Below are 15115 nucleotides of genomic sequence, written 5' to 3'. Positions count from 1 at the left end.
GGCCCAATATATCTGAGAGACATATTTGTGAGGCAAGAACTGTTGAGGACTTGCTCACCATGTCTTGGTAGAGTTTGGCCATTGACTCTCTGTATCCAAGCTTGCCCTTTTTTAGGCAGAATTCTGTTGTGGTAGAAATGAGAACATTTTGCCCAGTGGCTGGTTTGCCTCATTTGAAGCCATCTCCGTAAAAAGATTCTCTGATGTTCATCATCCTCTTTGAGGATCGGCTGGGTGTTGCCAGGAATTAACCTGTCTCATTGTCAGTGAATCTTTAAAATAATGAAAACTTTTTAAAAATTCTTTATTCTGCATGTCTCTGAGGTTCTTGAGGACCTTATCCAACTATCCTACCTTATCTTTCTATAGAATCATATCTATCTGCCACCCCTAAGATGTATATTGTTGTGATAAAAGTAGAATAGCAATTGACATGACCATGATTTGATCAGCTAACAATTAACTTGTATAGCTCATTTATCCTAAACAAACTGCAATAGCACTTTCAGAGTATTAGAAGTAAACCTTGCATTATAATTGAGTTATTTGGGTATAATACCTCATATTAGAGTAGAATATATATATATATATATATATATATATATATATACAGTGTGTGTGTGAATAATAAACTTACATTTGAATTCTATACCACTGTATCTAGAATTAAACTTATTTTGCATATATATACAAAATTATATACCAGTGTATTAAAAAGAACCTAGTGAGTGACAATTGAGGCATTAAGCTGAGGAATAGATTCACTAATCAACTTTTTGTTCTATCTTCCCTGTATATTTCTATATCCCCCCTTCTTTCTTTTCAACCCCTGCCTCCAAGCCTAAGAATATAAGATAAGGGAAAAGAGAGACAATCCTGAGTCTAACCTTATTTTCTTTCTAAATAAGACTAATAATAACTTGTAACCAACTCTTATTGATAAAAAATGTTCTATTGCCCAAGAAAGCAACCAAAACTGTACATGATCCCCCTTAAAGGAAAAAGGGTTTTTTTTGGTTTTTTGTTTTGTTTTGTTTTTTTGTTTGTTTGTTTGTTTGTTTGTTTTGCCTGATTTGGAATGACTAATACCTAGCAGGGGTCCATATACAATTGGGAAATGGTTAAGCAAGCTAGGAATCACATTTGTGGTCCAGTTTCTAAATGTCGAAAAATTCCAGGCTTAATTAGAATCCTGTGTGGGATAGTCTGAAATGCTGGGCCAACTGGGATTGGAAGCTTTCTTTGAAAGTGTCCTGGGAGGACAAGACAGCTTCCAGAACATGTTAACTGATATTTTTAGATTTCTATAACCAGGAAAGCAGTTCCTGAGAAGTCCTTGAGAATTCAGGCAATTCCCCCTCCATATATTTTTTCATTTAGCACAAATTGAATGTTTTTGGGTAATATAGATTCAGTATAATCAGTTACATAAAAATATGATGTTATATTTTTATATTATTATAAGCTTTTCTTCACAATTCAGAATATAATGTGGTAAGAATTTTAAAATCATATTGGGCTAACAAAAGGTAAGGCTGAAGTTTTTACACTCTAGCATGCTAACAGCTCAAGGCTGACTTAATCCAAATGCAAAAGATGTTTTAGTTCACAAAATATAATAAATAGATATACAGAGCTATAGCAAGTCATTCCTTGAGGAGAGAATCAGGATTCTCTGAAATAAAAGAGAAACATGCCTGTATTTTTCCATGATTCTCAGTAAACTATTAGAACTATGAGCTATCTTGTAAAGTGTGTGCATTCCTTACAGTTGTTACACATTGAATGCCACGGGGTATAGATGCCTATTAACAGCAGACCTAGAAGATGCATATGACCACATTGGGGGAAAGGGAAAAATCTTCCAGGTCTATTGTTATTAGGTAGGCTGTTTCTGGATTTCTTACTCACTTATATTTCTCTTTGTGTCTCCATAATAAAAATGGTCCAACCTCTCAGTATTCCCCGCCCCCCCACCCAAGGTATAGAGTCACTGCTAGGTTTCAGTCTCATTCCAAGAATTATAACTTGTATGTCTCTTCCTGCTAAAGTGTCTGCATCTCTGGAAACCACTGGCTATAGTTTAATCACATCATTATGCCGATATGCTGAGACACTCTGAAAGGAGATTAGAAATCTGTGTGTTATTTTTTCAGACAGCAGAGGGAGATGGCAGTAGATGCTGTTCTCCATGGGGCAATTGAGTTCTCTGTGGCTACTCTTCTGGAATTTATTATTATTATTTTAATGATAGGTGGAATTTACTCTCAGCCATGAACCCTTGGCTGCTTGAATTGCTGCTGTGGGAATATGTTCAGGGATCCTAATGATGAGATGTTTTGACTATAGACTTGGATTTAATACACATAGCCAGATCTGCAGTGAGGATTCAATCTGTGATGACACAGAGGGTTCTATGCATTTTTAAAAAAATTATTCCATAGCAGTCTCCTTTTGTATGTCCTTTTGCAGGTGGGCTCAACATTTCTCACTATAGTTAAGGCATGTTAGATATTTCACTAATATCAATCAAACCATCAGGTTTTAATATCCTGCTTACCTCTATTGATTATGCTTACAAATAAAGGAAAATTATGCACATTATATTGTTTTTTAACAAAACCTCAATTGTTTGATGCTACCAATAAAGGCATGGGAGCCAGATGCTGGGATGAAAGCCTCCTAGCTCAGAGAGGTAGAGATATCTCTGAGCACCCAGCTATCTTCCTCTTAGGTGAAGGTCGAAAAGGAAGGAGCTCTCCTTTCTTTCTTTCTCTCTCTCTCTCTCTCTCTCTCTCTCTCTCTCTCTCTCTCTCTCTCTCTCTCTCTCTCACACACACACACACACACACACACACACACACACACGCACACACACGCAAAGAACCTCAAGCTGAATGTCTCTCCCTTTTACTATTTGCATATCTCTCTATCCATCCTCATGACTTCCTTTTATTCTATGTTTTTTTTTTTCCTATGTTCTTCCCAGTCAACTGGCTGCTTGTTCCACTATTAACATATGGTTGACTTTTTAAATCCTGTTTACAATATCCAAGCAAAAACCTTTTTTACTAAATCTGTCTGCTAGGGCTTAGCCCCACCACAACTAGAAACAGATTTTTTTTCCCACTAGGCAGCACAATCTCAGGGTTTACAGTGTGATCATATATCCTGCAGCACTGTCCTTTTATTGCTACAGAATCTCCCTAAGTTTCCATCATAGTATATGTGAGAGTCATAATTTTAAATGTTTATTTAAATTATGGCCATGGACACGTGTGCACGTGTGTGTGTGTGTGTGTGTGTGTGTGTGTGTGTGTGTGTGTGTGTGTGTTGTGACCACAGATATTGGAGGAAGGCAACAGGAGTTGCAGACAGTTGGGAGTTTCCAGAGTTGGTCCTAGAAATGGAACTCATTCATAAAAACAGTATGTACTCTTAAATACTGACTCATCTCTCTAGCACCTGTTTTATAATTCATAAATGCAAATTTTATCAGAATACTCCATATTATTAAAATGTGTTATTGTTTATGGTGGTAGAAACTGAATTGTCTTGTATTTATTACATATTGTTGAAATTTGTTTCAAGGGTGGAGGTTGAAATATTCATTACTAGATGATTTTCTGTAACATGTATGATCAGTGGAAAGGATTCATGTAAAAAAATTAATAGGTTGATCATCAGTTAATGTCCCAAGTTAGTTCTGTCTAAAATGAGTTTTGTAGTCACCAGACTGTATTTTGTTAAAACTATGTTGATAACTCCAAAAGCAAAATCATGCATCATATATGTCTACGTTGATCTGGATATTCTCCCTTTGCTTCTTTTTCAGTTTTCTTGTTTTGAAACAGAGCCCCATGCAGACTTAACTCTCCACGGGCCTCAGGTTGACCTCATAGCACACAACAATCCTTGCACCTCGGACTCCCATGTGCTAGGATTGGCACAGGCATGAGCCACTGTGTACAGTAGATTATATTTCTACCAGATTTAAACTTTTCCATTAACCCTTGAACTACTAAAGCACAGGTGACTTCAGGTCACAGGTCCTTCTTTAGGTCAGGACACTCCTATGGCCTTATTAGGTGCCGTGCCCTATTATAAACCAGGGGACCAGGGAAGCTGGGATTTTTCTTCACTGCTTTGTCATTACTTGGCTATTACTGACATACTCTAGCGTAATTTTTCCTTTCCTTGGGCTTGAGATGCCATTTTTTCCCTGGTTTTTACTAATAGATTCTTATTAAGCAACTCAGACATGACAGACTCTAATGAGGGCAGGGAGGGTGTTACTGTCCTTATTAATGTTCGGAATCCGACTCAGTCTGAGCTGCAATGTACACATCCTAAATTAAGGACTTCAATTTAGTAAGAATTGACCAGAGTTTGAGGTCAGTCAATAAGGTGGTCAGCAATTCATTAAAATAATGCTCGTTATTAGGGCAGCTGAGCCTGTAGGCGGCAAAAGAGGAGAGGAGGGGTGTTAATGGCTTCCTACCAGGTGACAAGCCCCACTTCAATATATTTTATATGTTAACATAGAAGCATAAACATATTGCAAGCAGTTTAGATAAAGTTTACTTGTAAGATCTATCAAGTTAATTCAGGATGAGCTGATAGATTGTTATTTGAGATAATGAAATAATACACACACACACACACACACACACACATAGATAATGATTTTGGGCTAGCTTACCAGGAAGGTTCTTTAGTTCATTTACTCTTCATAAAGAAATAGAGGGAGGGAGAAGGAAACGAAGAGGGAGAGGGAGCTTGTGACCAACTTCATTGTACCTTCATGTCACCCATTGAAAAATATGCATCCATATTCATCAACACTCTGAACGTACTAAAGCCTTCGACATGCGCAATTCTGCAGTGACTGACAAGAGGATGTTCCTCAAGCACTGAGACTACTAGATGTTACCTATTAGTTTCCTATTTACTCTGATGACTCAACCTCTAACAAATAATCCGCCCGGAAATACAAGCATGGTGGTACATGTTTACACATAGATAGAGAACTATATTTATTCCTATTGTTAGATTCAGAGCAGCCTGCCATACAAAACAAAGCTGTACATGTGTGAACGTTCCAACTCCACTAGTTTCAATGCCTGTCTCTATGGTCTTTCTCACTTCAAAGAGTTCTTTTTACCACAACAAATGTTCTTCATGGCCATAAAGCAGTTTATTCACATTACATAGAGACTATTTTGTTATTTGTTCCAGCACACATAAGACTATTTTGTTTCTACAAAGTTAGTCTGAAAGCTTTCCCAAATAATGTATCTTTTGGTTTATATAGAGAAATTATTTTCAAACACAACCCAAAATACATGAACAGGGAAGCAAATAAGCTGTTCTCACTGTAGTCAGTGTATTTAAAAGCTTAAATGCCTAATAAATGTTAGGCACTCAGAGGGACAAAGCAGTAAGAATCAGGATGCTTTGGTGTATACCTTAGCTCTCAGATGGTAAATTTCTTGCTGTTTCTACCAAGGGACTATTCACATCATTACTGGCTTAGGTCAAGTTTGAAATAAGTCCTGGTTTTGACACCAATGCTTCTCAATGATAAGGATAGACTTTTACACAAGCAGAAAAGAACTCAGACAACCAATTGGAAATAAATTATGTCCTCATAGATATCAACAAAATCAAACATGTGCCTATGACAAGAGAATGAACATTGTTGAATCAAATGTCTAACTATCACACAAAATATATACTATTTCTATTAAATCATTTAAAAGTTCCCCTTCATGCACATTTAAGTATTTAAGCATTCCCTGCTGCCTCTGCCTCTTGGTGCTGACCTAGCTAGGCTGTTTCCTACATATCCTCTTAGCTTTCCCATGTAGCCCGTTTACATATTCTGTGTCAACTGCCAATCCCCAAAAAGACTTTTTATAAGGGGTACTCAGCAGTCACACTGGCCTCCATTATGGTCTCTCCAGAATTACTCTTAGTCATGTAGCAGCTTGCCAGCAGGAACCCCTACTTCCACCTCTCCTCCACTGCCTGGGACTCTACCTCAGAATCAGACCCTGGTTCCCCCAGTCCTTTCCTGCTCTAAGCCTCTCCTTCTAGCTCATCTCCATTCCTTGCGTCAGCTGCTGACACAGAGAAGCACTCTCTGCCAGGTACCCCACAGCTACCATCTTGCCTAGGTCCATCCTTGTGCTGTATCCAAGGGTCACACAAAAATATCCAGGACAGATACCATGTCAGGGTAAAAGGATGAAAAGAGATATTCCTAGCAATTTGACTTAAGAAATTAAACTTGGTAAGCCAAATTTTTTAACTTTGAAAATTGTTTTATTTATTTATTTATTTATTTTTTTTTTATTCCCCAGAAGGGGTGCACCGTCCCTGGAGGTACTACAATACCAGGTCGATGCGTGGAGTGGATGGAGCAAGCTCCTATTCCAACTTCTACTCCCAAAAAACATTTAATATATTGTCCTCGGATAGAGGACATATCAGACATTAAACTGATAAGAACAGATACTACACTTGATCTTAGCCAAAAGGCCGAAAAGCGATTTTGTTTTACTTGTTAAATTTAAAATATTTTTAAAATTTATTTACTGTACATACCAATGGTAGACCCCTCACTGCCTTTCTCTCTCTACACCTCTACTGTAGTCTTCAGAGAGGGGGTTCCTTTCTCTCTCTTACCAACTGACCAGAGCCTACCAAGTCTCATCAGGACTGTCTGCATCATCTTCTGTCGCATGATAAGTTGCCCTACCAGGGAGAAGTGATGAAAGAGCAGGAAACACAGTCCATGGGAGGGACATCTCCTGCTCCCCCTAATAGAGGACGCATATGGAGACTGAACTAACTATCAGCTACATCTGAATGGGGAACCTAGATCCTCTCCATGTATGGTCCTTGTTTGGTGCATCAGCCTCCTCCTGCCCCTTCTGAGCTCATATTTGTTGGTTCTGGTTGTCTTTTTGTGATACTCCTGTCTCCTCCTGGACCTTCTATTCTACCACTCTTTCATAGAACTCTCTAGGCTCTGCCCAAAGTTTGGCTGTGAGATGCAACTTCTGCTTTGATTGCGCCTGGGTGGAGTCTTTCAGGGGACAACTATGGTAGACCCCTGTCCTGTTCCATCGCTTCAACTGCTTCTGCTCTCTATTATATTTGCCCTTCTGAATGAGAATTAAGCATCCTCCTTAGGGTCCACATTTTTACTTAGTTCTTTTAGGTCTGTGGATTGTAGTATTATTATCTTATGTATTATATGGCTAATATCTGCTTATAAGTAAGTATACACCATGAGTGTCCTTCTGGGTCTGGGTTACTTCACTCATGATGACCTTCTCCAGCTCCACCCATTTGCCTGCAAATTTCATGATGTCCTTGTTTTTGATAGCTGAATAGTATTCCATTGTGTAGATATACCACAGTTTCTTTATCCATTCTTCAGTTGAGGTACAGCTGAGTTATTTTCCGTTTCTGGCTATTACAAATCATGCCACTATGAACATTGTTGAGCAAGTGTCCTTGTATGTTGGAGCATATTTTCAGTATATACTCAGGAGTGGAGGTAGAGCTATTACCAATTTTCTCAGAAGGCACCAAATTGATTTCCAAAGTGGTTGTACAAGTTTGCACTCCCACCAAAAAACGAGGAGTCTTCTCCTTTCTCTACATCCTCACTAGCATGTGCTGTCACTTGAGTTTTTGATCTTAAACATTTTGATAGGTATAAGACCAAATCTCAAAGTTGTTTTGATTTGCATTTCCCTGATGGCTAAGGATGTTAAGTATTAATTTAAATGCTTCTCAGCCAGTCTTTGGTTGAGAATTCTGTTTAATCTCTGTATCCCAATTTTAATTGGATTACTTACTTTGTTGGTGTTTACTTTCTTGAGTTCTTTATATTTTTGATATTAGCCCTCTGTCAGATGTAGGATTGGTGAAGATATTTTACCAGTCTGTAGGCTGTTGTTTTGTTTTATTGACAGTGTCTTTTGCTTTACAGAAGCTTTCCAGTTTTATGGTCCAGTTTTATGGTCCATTTATTCATTGTTGATCTTAGAGCCTGAGCTGTGGGTGTTCTGTTCAGAAAGTTGTCTCCTGTGCCAGTGAGTTGAAGCTTCTGGTTTTATGTTAAGGTTCTTGATCCACTTGGACTTAAGTTTTGTGCAGAGTGATAAATATGGGTCTATTTGCAGTTTTCTGCATGTAGACATTTATTTACAAAAGCACCATTGGTTGAAGATGCTATCTTTTTTTCATTGCATGGTTTTGGCTTTTCTGTGAAAAAAGTACGTGTCCATATATGTGTGGGTCTATATCTGGGTCTTAAATTTGTGATCCACCACTCTGTTTTTATGCTTTTGGTAATATGTCCATTTTTACTACATTGTTCCTTCTGATCCATGAACATAGGACTTCTGACATCTTCTTAGATTTGTTTCTTCAGAGACTTGAATTTTTTTTTTTTTTTTTTTTTTTTTTTTTTTTTTTTTTTTTTTTACTATTTCATTTCCTTCTCTTTTATTTTTGAGATTACTATAATTAAATAATTTTCACTTTCTTGGTGCAATATGTCTACAACATTTAGGGCATGTGGAATCACATTTCACATACATTGAATTTTTTCTTAATGTTTTTTATTTTAATTTCATTAGTTTATTCAGATTACAACTCAATTGTTATCCCATCACTTCTATCTTCCCATTCATACCTCCCTTCCGCTTTCACCCTATTCCCCTCCCCTAGGTCTATGACCGAGGGGGACCACCTCCCCCACTATATGGTCATAGGCTCTCACGTATCATCTTAGTGTAGTCTGCTTATTCTTTCTTTGAGTGCCACCAGACCTCCCCACCAAGGGGAGGTGGTCAAATATGGAGCACCCGAGCTCAGAGACTTGAACTTTTTTTAATACAAATATTGTACTTGCTTGGTTAGAGTTACACCAAGATACTTTGGGTTTTTTGTTTGTTTGTTTTGTGGCTATTGTGAAGGGTGTTGTTTCCCTAATTTCTTTCTTGCCCCACTTGTTTTTTGTATACAGGAGGGTCACTGAAATATGTGAGTTAATTTTGTATCCAGCCACTTCACTGAAAGTGTTTATCAGCCTTAAGTGTTCCTTGTTAGAACTATGTAAACTATGTAAACTATGATATCATCTGTGAATAGTGATACATTGACTTCTTTTCCAATTTGTATCTCCTTGATCTCCTTTAGTTGTCTTATTGTTATAGGTAGAACTTCAAGTATATATTGAAGAGATATGGAGAGAGTGGGCAGCCTTGTCTTGTGCCTGATTTCAAAGGAATTGCTTTAAGTTTCTCTCCATTAAGTTTGATGTTGGCTATAGGCTTGCTATATACTGCCTTTACTATGTTTAGGTATGTGCCATGTATCCCTGATCTCTCCAATACTTTTAATATGAATGGGTGTTAGATTTTTGTCAAGTGAGTTTTCAGCATCTAAGGACATGCTTGTGTAATTTCTTTTTCTTTCAGTTTGTTTGTATAGTAGATTATAATGATGGATTTCCTTATATTGAACTATCCCTGCATGCTTAGACAAAGCCTATTTGGTCACAGTGGATATTTTTAATGTATTCTTGGATTTTGTTTGCAAGTAATTTATTGAGTATTTTTGCATCAGTATTCATAAGGGATAACGGTCTGAAATTATCTTTCTTCGTTGGGTTTTTGTGAAATTTAGGTAATAAGGTGATTGTGGCCTCATAGAATGAGTTTGGTAATGTTCCTTCTGTTTCCATTTTGTGGAATAGTTTGTAGAATATTGGTATTAGCTCTTCTTTAAATGTCTGGTAGAATTCTTCCCTGCATCCATCTGGACCTGGGCTTTTTATGGTTGGGAGACTTTTGGTGACTGCTTATATTTCCTTAGAGGATATAAGACTATTTAATTTGCTTACCTTATCTTGTACAAATTTGGCAAGTGGAATCTATCAAGAAAATTCTTCATTTCATTTAGATTTTCAAGTTTTATGATGTATAGGTTTTTTAAATAATACCTAATAATTCTTTGGTTTTCCTCAGTGTCTGTTGTTATGTTTGCTTTTCATTTTTGATTTTGTTGGTTTGGATAGTGCCTCTCTGTCTTTTGGTTAATTTGGCTAAGGGTCTGTCTATCTCATTGATTTTCTCAAAGAAACAGCTCTTGGTTTCATTTATTCTTTGAATTTTTCTCTTTGTTTCTAATTTTTGAACCCAAATAGATTGGCCCAGAAAAGAAAATCCTCCTGGACATAATAATCAAAACACTAAAAGTATAGTACAAAGAAAAATATTAAAAGCTTTAATGAAAAAAGCCCAAGTAATATATAATGGCAAACCTATCAAAAATCACACCTGAATTCTCAGCAGAGACTGTAAAAGCCAAAAGGGCCTAGAAGATGTCTTACAAATCCTAAGATACCACAGATGTCAATCCAGAATACTACACTCGGCAAAACTTTCAGTCACCATAGATGGAGGAAACAAGATATTGACAACAGAGACAATTTTAAACAATATTTATGCAAAACTCAGCAACACAGAAGATACTGGAAGGAAAAATCCTACCCTAGGAGGTTGACTATACCAACCAACCAACCAACCAGTCAACCAAACAAACAAACAAAACAAACAAAGAAAAGGATAGTCTTTTCTGGTCCAATTTATTTGGTGTTCTGTAGGCCTCTTGTATGCTTATAGACATTTATTTCTTTAGGTTGGGTAAATTTGCTTATATGATTTTTGTTAAAAATATTTCCTAGGACTTAGGTTTGGTCTTTGCATGCTGTCCTCTCAACACAGGAAATCCCAGAGTCAGCTGCCTGGCTTTCCTGCACTGAGGCTGATGGGACCCAGCTGCCCAGATGCTGTTCTAGGATGCTATGCTTGCTGTGCACAGAGACTTGCCTGTGGTGTAGGATACTTAGGATCTACTGGAATCCTTAGGACTTACTGGGCTCCTCATGGGCCTGAAGCCCTCTTCGTATCAGGGGAAGTCCTGGATTCAGTTGCTCTGCCACTGGCTCTCTTGCTCAATGAGAGTAGTGAGTTCCTGCTGCTCAGACACTGTGCTCAGTCACTGTGTTCTTGGAGAACCTGTGAGTTTAGAGAACTGGTTGGTCTCCTTTGGGAGACAGGTTGCTCTTCACAGCAGCAGCTGGGGCTGTCTCTATGGATCCTGAGTGTCAGGGAGTCTGAGGTTGGAGCTGAGTCCCTCAGTACTCAGAAGGTATCCACCCAAGGAATGGTGGGAGTATGCAGGTGGCCAGAGGCTGAGGCTGTGCTCCAGTCAAAACTGGGTTTTTCCCTCCAGGATTATCTAGCTGACCTGAGACTGGGCCTACTGTTTCCCATACCATGGCTTTTCCTCTCACTTGGGAAACACAGACACTGGGGTTTTGGGGTCCACTGCCACAGCCTGTCAGTCATTCTGTAATCACTACTTTTCCTTTGATCTCCATCTTGGGGAAGCCATTTGTTTTAACGATTAATTAATTTATTATGTATACAGTGTTCTGCCTGCATGCCAGAAAAGGGCACCAGATCTTATTGTAGATGGTTGTGAGGCACCATGTGGTTGCTGGGAATTGAACTCATGACCTTTGGAAGGACAACCAGTGCTTTTAACCTCTGAACAATCTTTCCAGTTATTTGTATATCTCACAAAATAGACTAATAAGCAAAAATTATCAGAACAGATAGGGAAGAACACTACATATTCATCAAATAAAATCCATCCATCAGGAGGATATTATAATTCTGTTTTCAAACTTTATTTATATTTATTTTTCATGTATTGTCCAACCCTTATATTGCAATTCTTAATATTATTCACTAAATATAAGGGCACTCAAGTTTGTAAAAAAAAAATACTACAGCTTAAACCACATACTGACCCTCACACACTGATAATGAGAGACTTCACTACCCTACTCTCACTGATAGAGAGGCCATCCAGACAAAAACTAAATAGAAAAATGCTGGAACTCACTGACATTATAAAGCAAATGGACCTAATAGATATTTAGAAAAGATTTTATCCAATCACGAAAGAATATACCTTTTCCTCAGCACCTCATGGAACTTTTTCAAGACTGTATACTCAGACACAAAGCAAGTATCAATAGCTACATTGGAAGGAAGAAATAAGGAAACTTCCCGCATCCTATCTGACCTCTGTGAATTAAAATTGGATATCAGCAAACTCATGGAAACTGAACAGCTCTCTGCTGAATGAAAAATAGGCCAAGAAAGAAATTAAAGCTTTCTGAAACGGAATGAAAATGAATACACAACACACATACCCAATGGGGCACAATTGCTAAGAGGCAAATTCACAGCACTAAGTGCCTATTAGAGAGAGGGGATGGGGTGGGCGAATGGGGAGAAGGAAAGAAAGAATATCATACTTGAAAGCAATACAACAAAAAGACAACACCACATCCGAAAGGGTAGACAGCAAGAAATAATCAAACTCAGGGATGAAATCACTAACTAGAGACAAAAACTATCACAAAAATCAATGAAACGAAGAGTTGGTTCTTTGAGAAAATCAATAGAATTGACAAGCCTTTGCCCAAATTAACTGAAAGGTGGAGAGAGGATATCCAAATTAACAAATAAAAATGGGGCCATAAGAACAGACAGGAGGTCAGGTGTCTTTTCTATATCACTTTCTTCCTTGTTACCTGGAAGAGTGAATCTCACTAATCCAGAAGTTGACTATCTCAGCTACACTGGTAGGGGAGCTAAGTCTAAGACCCCTGTCTCCAGTCTCTGGGGCTACAGACATATACAGAATGCCTGACTTTCTCTATAGGTGCTGGAATTTCAAGTTCAGTCCCTTTTACTGAGCCATTTCCATATTGTCTGGAAATTAAAACAATTATACTTCAACTTCCAAGTTTTATACTATTAGTCAAAGAAAAGTTTGATGGCAATTTCAGCAGAAAGGTCCAACTTCCTCAAACTATATGTGTGTCTTACTGTAAAACTCTACTTCAAAGAAACAAATAGCAAAGATGTAAATGGAAAAGACATGCACAAAGTCCATTCTGCTCATCAGGGTTGAGAAGGAGGGGAAAGTGGCCAGGAGCAATGGTTGTTCTTCTAGAAAACCCAAACCTAACTCTTATGGCAACTCTGTCACTCCAGTTGCAGAGCACAGGATGCTGCCTTTTGGTTTCTTTGAGGATGAAACATTCATGTGGTACACAGGCATATGTGCAAGGACATACATGCAAGGACAAAGCTGTAAGCTCAGGCATGTCTGAGTGTTTAGTGGGATTATGAAGTCTCCCTCTGTGAATGGTAACAGTAATGGCTACAGTTTCCATTACTGAGTGTTTACAGTGTGTACTTGGTGCCAGATTAACTTCTTTAAGTCTCATGGCTCTCTCTGCATTCACTCTCGATCCTCCAAATAACTATATCACTATTTTTCAGAGGAGGAAATTAAAACTTGCCAGCATTAATTAGCCTCCTTAATGCTACATCAAAGTAGAAGGTGGAAGTCAATTTTGAATCTGGGCTGGTATTCCTGAGTGCCACTATTAAAAACCAGTGAAATGCTTATGTAATTATTAATAATGGACAGTAGGTACAACATTTTATAGCCTGAAGCTAGAACAGATTTGGGAATATTTTTTTGTAGGTAATTTTATAGACAGTATATTAGTTGCATGTTGAGTTTTCTAATTGCAAACATTTAATTTCATACAAATGGGTTCTTTCTGAACCAGGCAATATAGCATATTATTGTACACTAACATATTATCCATGCATGAAAATTAATATATGCAACAATGCCTTGGCATTTTGAAGGATGGTAAAATTCTACGTTTTTCATATGGATTTTAAGATTTACCGAAAGCTGCAAGGCTCCCTTGTCATTTGTTTTCCATGGTCTCTGTAGCCAGTGAAGAGCACACAGCCACAGTGGAAAGTGTGGCCCAGCTAGGTGCCAAAGCATCAAAGGAGAAATGCGAAGCTGAATTCCCAAACCCTCTGGAGATAAAACATGTCCCTTTCAATTCCTCCCAGTTCAGGGTATTCATGACCAGAATCTTGATTGACTAAGTTCATAGAGATGGATCGATTTACCAAAGACAGACTGAATATGAAGGAATGCAGGAATAAACATAAACTTTATATTTAGAAGAAGAAAATATCTTCAAGGAAAAGTAATGCATAAACATATATATATGTTAATGATTCATGTGCATTCCTTGATAATGTTGTATCATATATATCTACATTTAACTATATATTATCGATATTCTCTTTCTCACAAAGCATGTGTACACGTACAGGTATTCTCATAGTTCTGCCATGGAATCCATACGCTTGACTCAGTCATATAGGTGGCTTCTTAATGAATTGCAGAGTAAGAAGTTAATCTTAATGTATGGTGGAGGATTCTGGGACAGGTAAGGATATTTCAGTAAGCATGTGGCTTTCAATGTGTGCATCAAAAGTCTAGTTTATCAGTGAAAGTAAGTACAAGGAAAAGTAGCAGGTTAGACAGAAAGCTGAAACGCTATAGACATGAACTTCTCACAAAGTACTACCCACATTTTTTTTGTACCATTGGGAACGTGGAAAGCTGGAACAGTTGAAGGCAAAGATTAGAAATGCTGTGCTCAGAGGGTGTACTAGGTTGTCTCTCAAGATGTGTTTTGCTGGTCAGTAGCACATAAAGATAAGAGTATAATATGAGGTTGGTAGAGATGTGCCAGGGTCTAGGAACAAGAAACTCAAAGAGTTTTGAGTGTTTTTGCCTATTTCCCTGATGCTGCCCTTAGAGGACATTGGAATAAAAGTCTGCATTTCACTTACCAGTTAGAGCAGTGGTTCCTAACCAGTGGGTTGCAACACCTTTGGGAGTCAAACCACCCTTTCAGAGGGTCCACTTAAGACCACAAGAAAACACAGAGAGGTACATGACAATTCATATCAGTAGCAAAACTACAATTATGAAGTAGGAACAAAAACTTTATGGTTGGCTGTCACCACAACATGAGGAAGTGTATTAAAGGGTTACAGCATTAGGAAGGTTGGGAACCGCTGGGTTAGAGCATCCTGCTGGCTTGTCCTTGAGTGTTAAG

At 37.9% G+C, this 15115-nt stretch overlaps 1 non-coding gene across 1 annotated transcript; it reads right to left on the bottom strand.

Moving 5' to 3' along the window:
• Positions 1-6365: 6365 nt before the first annotated feature.
• LOC127196015 (U2 spliceosomal RNA) lies at positions 6366-6555 on the bottom strand. The gene has a single exon (XR_007831421.1). It is a non-coding gene; the product is annotated as a U2 spliceosomal RNA (small nuclear RNA).
• Positions 6556-15115: the final 8560 nt, after the last annotated feature.

This window comes from Acomys russatus, chromosome 11 (genome assembly GCF_903995435.1).
Source record: "Acomys russatus chromosome 11, mAcoRus1.1, whole genome shotgun sequence".
Lineage (NCBI taxonomy): Eukaryota > Metazoa > Chordata > Mammalia > Rodentia > Muridae > Acomys > Acomys russatus.
This window is presented reverse-complemented; position numbering and strand designations above follow the sequence as displayed.